The sequence below is a fragment of the Odontesthes bonariensis genome, chromosome 4 (assembly GCF_027942865.1).
Source record: "Odontesthes bonariensis isolate fOdoBon6 chromosome 4, fOdoBon6.hap1, whole genome shotgun sequence".
Classification (NCBI taxonomy): Eukaryota; Metazoa; Chordata; class Actinopteri; order Atheriniformes; family Atherinopsidae; genus Odontesthes; species Odontesthes bonariensis.
Genome location: NC_134509.1, coordinates 6,051,899 through 6,064,067, shown reverse-complemented (window position 1 = coordinate 6,064,067; position 12,169 = coordinate 6,051,899). Strand labels below are relative to the sequence as shown.

The 12,169-nt window shown below is 43.9% G+C and overlaps 1 protein-coding gene across 4 annotated transcripts in view; it reads right to left on the bottom strand.

Annotated features, from left to right (window-relative positions):
• Positions 1-9,631, bottom strand: part of tnrc6c2 (trinucleotide repeat containing adaptor 6C2) — a 54,730-nt gene extending 45,099 nt beyond the window's left edge. For all 4 annotated transcript variants that reach the window (XM_075462624.1, XM_075462625.1, XM_075462626.1 and 1 more), the window contains exon 1: positions 8,700-9,631. The gene's annotated coding sequence lies outside the window, so the exon portion shown is untranslated. The remainder of the gene's footprint in view (positions 1-8,699) is intronic.
• Between the last annotated feature and the right edge of the window lie 2,538 nt (positions 9,632-12,169).

Below are 12,169 nucleotides of genomic sequence, written 5' to 3'. Positions count from 1 at the left end.
ACAAAATATAACGACAGCGGGCCTGGATATAAATTCAAATGTGAATGTATGAATGAATCATATTATTTAGAAGGGAGGCTTAATAGAAGGCCTGCCTCCCACTGTGCTGCCCACGTACAAGGGGAGGAAAATGTTAATCAAAATGACAGGAGAGGCCTCAAAGAGATTGTCGGAGGGTGTGGTGATGTGTCTTTGGCAGGAAGAGGCGAAACGGGACATGGGTTCGGCATCCCTGCGGATGGACAGGGAGACAGATGAGAGAAGAGAAACGATAAATGCCGTTGTCAAAAATGAGCTCGAAGCTGAACCTCTGAAAATGCTGCCAGAATGGTCACTATAGCAGCGAAAAAAGGAATGAGCTGTTCCCCAAACTAGTTCTTCGCTCCTCCATCTGGATTTTCCCCCTCTTGGTCCCTCTCCGTCTCCTTTTCTTTACACATACACACACACACACACACACACACACAGTCCTACTTTTCATACCAAGTGTGTGCGTCGTTGTGCTATGTCAGCAGCTATGGGAAGGCTGCCTTTGGATAATAAATACGACTTTGAATTGTGCGTCTGTGTGTGTGTGTGTGTGTGTGTGTGTGTGAATGCATGTGTCAGTGAGCATGCAAATGTAGCACATACATGTAATCGCTGTAGCTCAATTCTTAATCTGACATGATGATAACAACCTAAAAGAAAACTATGACTCCAGTGACTTGAAAACTGAGCAGAGAAAGGGACACATGGGGTAGACGCTGACATTTACATCTGTGATTTTCTCTTCCCATCACTTGCAAGTGATGGAGCCTCGCAGCTACAGCAGACCATATCATCCTGGTAGTCTCAACTGTAACCCTCAAAATGACAGCGGAGATACAGTATCTGGTTACTAGCACAGCTGTCACAATGAGCGTTGGAGGAGGGAGGAAAAAAAAAAAAAAAAAAAAAGAATCAGGTCAGCAGAGTACAAACGCTGCTGCACAAAGATGCAGCACAAACCTCTGCGACTTCCTCTAGCTAAACTATATTTATCTTCTTTTTATGGACACACCGCCAGCAGTCTGGCAAATTAAAGGAAAAAGAAATAGTTGAAATGAGAGAGTGGACAATTGTCTTCTGGGGTGAAGTGGTCGGTGCCAAAGTTAGCCTCCCTGCTGACCTCTGCTGCCCTCGCATATAGCCTTACTTGCCTCTCTACTCGGTAGCGCTGACGCTTGCACTTCCTCAGCAGTGACCCTGGCTCGTCTCTGTGCTGCCTTCTTGCATTAAGTGTACACTTGCTCACATTATAGAAGTGCATTTAGGGCAAAATATGTGCCATTTTGAGGGTAGACACCTACAAGGCTACTGTGTCATACGATCTTCTCATGTCAAAGTATGTTAGATGTCCATGAGGAGGATATCACTTCATCTCCTTGCTATGACTTCCTGCCACTGTGTTTAAAACTGAGTGACTGTGGTCAATGAGAATTTCAACAAGTCTAATACAGTTTTAAGCCCTATTCGGACGGGACTAGTTTAATGGGGGGACCTGAGGTAAAGTAATAATAACCGGGAAATCTAGTCCCGTCCGAACGCGCCATGTCAGTAAAGATAGCGGAGTATGTCGGTAAACTTTGCCGAGAATTCTACCTCCTATGAAACGGTCCGGAGTATCTACCATAGGTAATACTAATCCCGTGCGAATGCGACCTTCGGTAAAAAGTACGGAATATGTCGTCACATCCTTTTAAAGAGAGAAACAATTAGGTGTGTCTGTTTGCAAACATGGAGGTTCTGGATGAAGCGCTGCTTGCAAGCACGCATGGTCGGCGCCATGTCTGTTTACAGATGGGGTTTACGGAAGTGAAATGAAGACGTGCATAGCATCCAGGATGTGACGGTTGTGCGTAACCAACAACTCCTCCCATGTTAGATGAATATTACAGGGATTTCTTGTCCCGTCCGAATTGGTCATTTCTTCTCCCTGGCGTCGTCTAGTTAACCAACATTACCATACGCCCCCCCCATTGAACTAGTCCCGTCCGAATAGGGCTTTAGACCAAAAGCAGCATGTGTATATGATGTTGTTTTATTTTGATTTTTTTAACCCTCAGTGGTCTGATGGCTAACACAAACACAGAACTGAAGTTAGGTCCAGTAACTTCCCCACACCTCCCAAAGGACAGGCCTCTAAGCTACACCAGGAAGGGATGCCATCACTGCAGGCTATATTGCAAATGTTTTGGATAATTGGGCAACTTTATCATTTTTGACTGGCACGCCAATGGAATGCTCCCTTTTATGTCTGAGCTGTTGCTTGTCAGTTGAAGAGCCTCCACATGGGGCATTATGGTTGGCAATCACGTCTTCCGATTGAGAAAAGGCGAGCTGCGCCCACACTTGCAGCCCTTGGTGCAGCACCCTCAGCGCAAACTACTGTGCGCATCCGGGTTTGTAGTGTTTCCATTGATGCCGATCGTGGCTGGAGCTGGACCCAAAGCCGATAAAATGTCTGCAACTGCAGCAGAATCCCTGACATTTTTCACACTGCACCCAAAAGCCAGATGTTAGCAGGTGCCTTTTTTTTTTTTTAACGGTGAAAAAAGGGTTTCATTATGGTTCGGTTAAAAAGTCTGAACAAAGTCTGTTTGGCATGAAAGCACACTTAAATATAACTCTTACCCTACAAACCACATTGATAAATGAAACGCTCAATGAGCTGTAAAAAAACCCCCATCTTTTTCAACAAAAGTAAAAGTCTCTTTTACAGTTGCATATTGCTAGCTATTAAGCTGTAGACCGTATGTTCAAGTCTGCTGTGTACTGGTGGGAAAAAAATTAAGCTTATCAAAACACCAGGTGTCAGTAACCATTTCAGCATTTACTGAAAGCAAACATAAAGCATGTAGATAGTTTTCAGTTGTTGGTATGGACCTCTCCCGAGGCTTGGCTAACCGTTTCCCCCAGTTCTAAATAATGAAGCAATGCTCAATCGAAGATTTCCCTCTACTGGGTACACAGCTTTGAAGAAAAAAAAATGTCAAAAAATTGCCCAGCAAAGCAGGCTCTTCTGTTCCTGTGCTGAACACAACAGTTCTATATCCCGGGCTGCAGGGTTAAGCTAAAGGAGACGTAATCATTCTGAATGAACGGCAGAACACTTTGAAGGATAGAAGAGACTAGAAACTCACAAAAAAAAAAAAAACAAACAAAAAAAACACCAACGCACACACGGAAGCAGTCTGTCTGATCCCCGTTTTCATCCACCAGGGATGCAGAGGAGACTGGGGGAGGGGAGGGGAGGGGGGCAGATGATGAAAGCACACACAGAGCAATACCAATTAAGAACGACAGCCACCGGAGAGCCTGACAGGGAGCAGAGAAAAAGGAAAAAAGACAAGAAAAAGCCTCACTAGAGAAACGGAGGAACTGGAAACAACTGAATGCAGCATTGCTGAGGCTGGCAAACATGGAGAAATGGGGGTGGACGGAGATAAAATATACATGAGCTTGATTGCTTGTATCTAGAGATGCCGAGGGGTGGCGAAGGCGACCGAAAATGAAAATAAATAAGGTCTATGAGCAGTGTTGTGTGAAGATTGCGCGAGACAAAAGGAAAAGACACACGCAGAAACTACAAAGAAAAAGAAATGGCACAAGACCTTTCAACAATGAGCATAAAAGCAATTATATGGTCAGGACATGACCACAGAATTCAGTAAATCCTCTTTCCAGGAACATTACCATTCCTGTGGCATTACGGAAAGCCACAGGACTCTCGTGAGCCCTATTACATGGAACATTATGGGCAGCCCTTACCTGGAAAACGTATCCTCAATACCTGCTCCTACTCCAAGAAACCTCAACTGCTCTCCACAAAAGCGTGTGGGTGTGCACCTCCGTTTACTCAGCCTGAATGGTTTGAGGTGAAAACAAGCCTGTAAATTCCACAGTTGATAAGCAGCAATAACAGTGCTGGTGTATTTCTCTCTGCCTTGCCTCAGTCCAACTAACAGTCTCACTGGCCACTCTATTTGTAAGCATTCTGCACATACCGGCTTTGCTTAAAGCAGGTGGAGCGGCATGTGAAAATATACAGTGCACTTTATTGCTACTAGACAGGACTTGCTCAATGAGCTGTGGCGGAAATATCCTCAGTTGGGGAAAAAAAAAAAATCTGTGGACGAGACAGCGGCTGAACGCGAACAAGTGGGTTGTTAAGAGAAACTAAGAGGGATGCAAGATGAAGAAAAAGTCTAAGAATCGGAAAGTAAGGTAGCTGGAGCTTTGCTATAAATAACAGCTTTGAGGTTTGTCTGCAGAAAAGTAGCTCTCCAGAGTCGTGGCTGCAGCCACTGCAAAGTTGATATGGAACTTTAACACAGTGGCAGCTCATTAAATAGGAAAACAGCACAGTATGAGAGGCCGTGCAGACCTGCTCCCCGTCATCACCACAGCAGCTAAAGCTCAGCCAATTCAAAAAGAAGCTGTCATAGCAAGTGTGTTCGTGTGGTAGTCTGCTTTGTGAAAATTGGTGTTTTGTGTTTATTTATAAGAATTTGTAAAACACTTTTAATACCAAATGTAACCGCACTTGTTTGGTAATGTCGTGCAGACCCTTAATCATGCTTCATTTCATGGCTACACAGGGCACTTGTTACTGAATGGCTGGTTCAATTTGGGACACGGGGTGTAAAAGCTGGAGCAATGCCAGTTGTTATGCAAGCAGGGATGGCCCGAGCTGACCTCAAATATTGGATTGGGGTTCTAATGAAGGCTCCTTACTGATCAGTAGAGGGGTCACAGAGTACGCCTCAACCCCCACATTCCCCTTTTGTTGTTTTTTATTTTTTTCTTTCTTTTACGTCAGCTGTCACAGGGGTGTTCCCTGTGAGGTAATTAGCATACGACCACTTAGCATATCAATACAAATGTACATAACTGAGGCCATTTCTCAGCTGCTGTAGATTTGCTTATTTATCACAGATAGTGTGCACACATAATCTATTTTCCTTGCATAAATTAAACAACTGCAAGACACCAATATCACTGAATCAGTGGGAGACGGGCCACACAACAGCACGCACCACTGAAGACACGCTGCGCTCACTGTCACCCTGGCATAAAATGCTACATTTAAAATCATTGTGGATCAATTATTGTTTCGTATTGCACAATTATTTCAAAGTTTTTATTCAAATGTTTCTGTTTTAAATGTCACAATTTAACGTCCTGGCACAAAGTGTATTAAGGATTGCCAAGAAACCACTTTTATTTCTTACTGTAATTTTGTTAGTATTGCTGGTTTCCAAAAACTGAAAGTTCACGTTCTAAGTTTCCTGTAAAGACATTTTAATTTCTAGGCATTTTTATGTGTTTTGATAACCTTTTTTGTACTTGTGGCGTGCAGCTTGTGTGCCGTCAGAAAAATGCAAGCACGGGACTGAAACTTAACAGCAACACAGCAAAAGTAAACACTTTAACCTCATTGACTGTAATCATTTTGATAGTAAGGTAATTAACAGTCCAGACAATAACACAATTGACCTGAGCTTACGCTCCTAAGCCGTGGCTCCAGCTTAAAGACAGGCCATGCGTACCAGTTGCTATTTACATAGCCTTAACTTAAAGCTTAGGGAGTGCAGTAGGACCCAAGTCCTAATGAATAAGTCTGTCTCATGTTGGTATGAAGCAAGAAAAAAGGAAACACTGTAGATTGGATGTCCGGCATAGTTTCTGTCAGTTTCCATGTGATACCCATCTCCTTCTCTCCACGTCTCTCCAATTAGCAGACATGGAGGAGAGGGAGGGCCAGAAACCCCCACCAAACCTCGGCACACCGAACATTCCCCTGGCTTGAAGCCCTGCCAACATTCGTGGGCAGCGGCTCACCGGTTTCAGCATCGCTTCCCCCCCATCCCCCTGCTTCCATCCAAGCCTGGCTTACCCTGGTGGGCCCCCTTAGCCCCGGCCCCCTTCACTGGCATACAGCTTACACAAGAGGAGGAGGTTATGCAGACCCCACTGCCCCTCGACTTTGTATATGACAAGATTTATTGCCAGGAGTACTTTCAAGTAAGATCATGACTATGATATCATGAGACCACCAGCTTTTAATGAAACAGATCCATGTGGGTGAACTATGATCTACGCCAAAGATCCAAGTTGGACACATCTTACAAAGCCAATCCGGAATCATTCTTTACAAGAAAAAAAGGAGAGAATTATGCATGCGATCAGTCTTATACAATAAACCCTCTGATTAACAAAATGAGTACTTTGTTTCTTGGTGACGTAATCCAACATAAGATAAAACCTTCTGGCTTTGTCCCCCTATCATAACTACAGCAAACACACAGTCAACATGCACTCCTTATCCGACCGTTTGAACACACAAAGATGTTGAATGTAGTACAATGACCACACTACACTAATGCTGGGTAAATCCATATCCTGCCCCCCCCCCCCCCTTTCACTTCAAAATAGCAATACAAAGAGCTGAGGAAGAAGGTAATGGCTTTTGGCAGCCTCCAACTGAATCCAGCTGATTCCGCTGTCAATGCTCCCCTACTGGAGCAGCACCCTGTGGCGGTGTTAAACATGTTATCAATCAAGACTGTGCCAGTCATTTGAAAAGCCCCATAATCACGGGCTCAGTGACGGCCACCGTCGGGCCTGGGCTAAGGTCACTGACGGGGAAAAGAGACAAATCACAACAAGCACGAGGAGTTCAAATTCTTTATTGACATTTGAAACCTCTGAGACAAACTGGCTACTTATCGCACAGGAGTTAAAAATATAATCAAAGAAGCAAACGTTTCTACGGGGGGGGCGCAGTGACACAGGACAAGCAAGCCGGTTCCCCTTACATTTAGCCCTGTAGTGGAAACGAGGCTAATGACAGCAGACTAATGTTCATGTTTTTGTCTGTAAAGGGTCATACAAGGGGAAGCCTTTGGTTTCCCTTCAAATAAGTGATCACGCCCCCCTCAGTGATAAGGAGCTGCATATAGAGTTACTGCCAGGGTTTTTCCTCATGGCTTTGTTAGAATACAGTCAAATCAAAACAATGTCCAGATGCCGATCCGGAGCCAACATGGATAATGAGCTTCCTGCTAGTGTGGTGCCAAAATGGCCAAAGTAGTCATATGATGCATTGGTTCTGGGCCCTGATTTCTCATTTTGGGCAAAATCATAACCATAACATTGACAATCAAGACTGAGTTGCAATTTCTCTCAAGTCATTTTCAGATGTCGGCATATATTGATAAAAGCATCAGGTTTCTTCAAGCCTTGCGTGGGAGTAACCCCATCAGTCTCGTAGCTTCAGGTCAGTACTGACCTCTGTTTTGCCTAAGTGCTCCACAGATAAACCACCTGCTGTGGCTTTACCAGTAACCATGCTGCACTTGCGTCTAGTATAGGAAATTAAGATGACTGAATTTGAAGTGGATAGTAAACTTCCTATTCCTGCTTACTGGTTTAATATATTTATTTTGTGCATTTTTAAAAAGTTCAAACAACAGAGTGCACTCGGAAAAAAATCTGAGAAACCCTTTTCTTCAGGATTGTTGGGCTTTTGGAAAGATGGGTGAGCATATGGTAGGAAGAAGCCTTGAACGTGGCTGTGTTTGGACTTGTGAGTCAGCCGGGTGACTGAAGCATGCAAGAGGCAGTTCATAAGCTTATTAACAACTGCAGGGCATTACCTAACAGCCAGGGATTTGAGCTTGACACGAGTGGACACAAAGTTCGTCAGCAACAGCGAGAGCAGTTCTAGTTGTGTCGCCTACCGACCCGATTCGTACAAAACACACCGCATTTGTGCTCTCTGACATGAGCACAGGCACGCACAGAGGCGAGGACTCAGCCACTTATACATGCACAGTGTTCACAAATAACGCTCCCAATCCGACTGCAAGCGAATGTGTCTGCGTGTGCACATTTTCTTCCCTTCATCAGCTCACCGGTGTGTGACGACAGAGATAAGACAGTTGTGACAAAACTGTGAGAGGAGGGGGGTGTTGAAATTGAACAGGAAATTATGTACTTCAATTAAGACTGAGGATATATTAAAAGCTGTACTTCAGTGCCTAGGGACAGGATGCAGGAAGGGGCGATGCAATGGAAGGCGACAGTTCAATCAGAAATCCCCAGCTTTCTCTGAGACGGGTGGAGGAAAGGAGGGCAGAGACGGGACAGCTACGTTTAATAATGTGCTTGGAATTACTGTATTGGAACGTACAATAGTGTGCAAGATACAGCATGTGATATGGTTCCAGAATGAACCGCAGCGGAAAAAGTGGCAACTTAACTCACACCTAGCTTTGTCACATTAAAGATCCCTGCAACTATGGTTCACACATCACAACATTTAACTGAACCAGTCCGAGCTGCTGCCATTACATGCAACAAACCACAATAAGTTAAACCGTTACATTGCAATAACTGTAGATGCATTAAAATAGCCAAGAGGAATCAAAGTCTGGTTAACAACAACGGGGCAGGAAAAAAGTCTGGTATGAGGTATAATCCAGTGCACTCAGCCGATAATAACGTAACACTCCACTCCCAAAAAAATGAATGATCTGGCTCCATCGCCATGTCACAGAGACATTAAAAAAAAAGCGACACAGTAGATTATTTCGTTTATTCATTTGGCACAACCGAATGAACAGCAAAAAAATATCCGTTAAGTTATGACGGTAAGTGCTCAGAAAACTTACCTTGCATCGATCACAGCTTTGGCCGCTTTCAGTGAAGAGTCGGTGCATGGCAGGGGGGAAAAAAGATGCAGAATAGCATTTTCCGGTATTTTTTTTTCTTTTCTTTTTCTCAAAAATTTTTTTACCCGTAAAAAAAAAAAGATGGAGCAGAGATTTTAGTCGCAATCAAAGTCAAGACTTGACAGATAAGCCGACCGCTGCTGAAGCAGCTCCGGCGTCAAGAGACAAGAGGTAAACAACGGCTACGCAGCCAGACACACACACACAGCAAAGTACGGTAATAATTTCTGCTTTCAGCAACAAAAACATAAAAATACAATTCAAAAAATAAAAACGGGCCGAAAAAATTATCTCGTCAAAAGAAAAAAAAAAGGAAACAGTTTGTTAAAACGTCACGATATAACGGGAGTGGGGGGGCGGGGAAGGGGAACAAACCCCAACACTGATAAAAAAAAAAAAAAACGACTTTTAAAAGCAGCTAAATTATGTGAGCTGTCGTTAACTGGTTCTCAGTCGTCGCTGCGAGATTTTTAGCAAAACTGGAGAATTCTGGCAGTTTTCGTTAAAAAAAAAAAAAAAAATTAAAATAAGAAAAAAATTCGCCGATGAGTTCTCGCTAAGCAAGCCGACGGCTGTCAAAGCCAGCCTGCCAACTTGTTTTAAAGTGCAAAAGAAATTTTTTGTTTTGTTGGGTTTTTTTTTTCGTTTGTTCGTTTAAGTCGCCTGCTGGACGACTAGCGATGGGCTGGTTGCCGCGAATGCAAAGTGAGTAACGGCTCCGGGGAAATACATTCTGTGTTGATCCAGACGGCGGAGCGGACACCCACGGTACGCGTTCAGTGAGCTCTCGTTGACAGCGGTCTCGCAGCCATTTTGTTCAAACTAACAACACTGCAGTCTGCCTCTCCTCCTCCTAGAGAGCACGCAGACCCGGAAGTGGCTCCGGATACGTCATTCTCTACCAACCAGAGCGCCGGACGATGGATCCTCCCGTCGCCCCCCCGACCCACCCACCCTCCTCTGTTCTCAAAAGCGGCCCCAGAAAAGGGACCTTTTCTTTATGCATTCACGGGCTGAGACCGGCAGGAAACGGGAACGGGGATGGAGACGAGCGGCTCATATTTCCAGGGTAATTGCTGAAGCGTGCAGCTCAGCAAACACCGTGCACTTGCAATATGGTTGAAACAGTACGTTTGAGAGTTTAAAAATTAAATACTAAGGGAGACAGGGTCGCTATTTATGTTCTGTTTTTCACACTGTTCGGAAGTGGGTGGGGGGGTTCCTGGCCAAATTTTGGTTTATGAATATTCATTTGACCAGTTCGACCTAGGGTGGGTATTGGCAAAGAAGTCACGATTCGATTCGAATCACTATGCATCACGATACTTGAATTATTGCAATGTATTGCGATATTTTCACTGAACATACTTAAAAAAAAAATACAGCCATTAGCCTACCAGTGGCTGACTGGCTGTGTATGATCTGGATAGTGTCTTCAATTGATACATAACTCAAAGCAAATCAATTCATAACTGCATTTATTGAAACAACTTTTGGAGGTATTGCCATTAAAACAAATATTACTGGACACACTCATAAGATTTATAAAACTTAAAATAACAAAATAGGGATGATCAGTATAGACAAAAAAAAGTGCATAGGCTTTATAAAACTATGAAAAAATAAAATAAATATTGCAAACATCCCTTGCAGCGAAATGCATCAATTGCACGTGTCCTATCATTAAAGGCACAAAAAGCCCCCCCCCCCAAAAAAAATTAATTAAAAAAAAAATTAATTAATTAAAATAATCGATACTTGGTGTCAAGAATCGATGCAGTAGATTGCGAAAATTAGAATAGCGATGCATCGTCATGACGATTATTTTGCACACCCCTAGTTCGACCACGAAAATGCAAAAAACGACTTTTTAAAAAAATAAAATATGCAGGCTGCATAAATGGTAACACCCCTTCTCAACCTTTAATGACAAAGTTTAGTTGTTGTTTTTTTGCAATCACAGCAGCTACTGGTATTTGGGACTCAAACAGCCTGCAGGTCTTTAAGGCTGGAAGGCTCATCCCACAGTTTTTTTGTTTTTTTAGAATTGTTCCACAGGTTTTTTAAAAAAAAAAATTTTATTGATGGTATTCAGGTCTTAAAACAGGCTGTGCTCATCGTGCTCTCTTAACCACCTGACCACTTTGATCACTGTCTTGTAGGCAGGACCATTATCGCCTCACACAAACAGAGTCCTCAAAGTATTGAAGCATTTGGAGATTGTATCATTAACTTTGTTTAGCAGACTAAAATGGCCTTCAAAGGACCTACTCGAGCTTTTTCTACACAAATTGACCTTTGTCAACAATCTCTTCATCACACGATGTCCGGAAACATGAGGTGAGAATTCTTGGCTATTCACAACATGATGGATGCAGCAGCCCCCTTTTACACCCCTGAACTGCATCTGCAGCCATCTCGGAGAAATAAAATGCGGCCCCTGTCCATTCTCTGCTCTCCTTTCTTATGGAAATGACCGCTCCGTGCGCAGACAAACATACACAGATCCACGCACACACTGTGCGGTGGGAACAGGTCAAGATTGCGTTCCACAAAGGGGAAGGCTGACCAGTGAGAGCGCTCCTATACATCGGTGGGAGAGACTACAAATGAGAGAGAGCTGGGGGGCCCCCGGCCCAAAGTTTTTTTTTCTTCCTTTTCAAGGCAATATGCCCAGAGCTATTAAAGCAGCAGGCTCCCATTGAATGGAGAAAGCAGATGTTCCATGCTCAGGGTTAAGAGAGGTGAGAGCAAGGGGGGAATGCCTTTAGAAATGCCTTAGGGTATATGTAGGGACTTCACTGTGGCTCAGCCGGTTGTGCTGAAAGTGCAGGAATGTTCTTTTCATGAATGCTATCTAAATATCCAGCTGATGCTTTGTCTTAGGGTTAACTGAATTAGCCTGCTTTAAGCAGTAATTAAACGATTCACAATAAAGTCGTGTGATTTCCCAAACAGGGACACAACAGATAAGTGCACCACTAAGGATGACGGGGAAATAACAATGGGTGGCTGAGAGGAGTTGCGCCATCACAGACCAGAACTACTCAGGTGCGCGTTCCGTGAGCTGCAGTGGAAAATGTCAGCGTGTGCGTGTGTTTGTGTGAGCAGATATGCACAAAATATGGGAGTGCGCACACATCCTTCCCTGTGTGCACATCTGCTCCCCAACTCATCGCATCTTTCCTTTTAGGTGTCTTTGAGATGTTTCTTTGACTTCGTCATTTCCCCTAATTGCTTTCACATTTAACCAGACTGCTGACAGGGGCAAGTCAACGGGAAAGGTCCGCCTGACATTCTGATAAGAAACAACCCAGACGCAAGCTGTGGGTTTGCAGTGGAGGCGAAGGCTCGCCGCTTCTCCCCTCAGACGATTCGCATCCCTTCCTCTGGCTCTCTTCTCTTTTGTT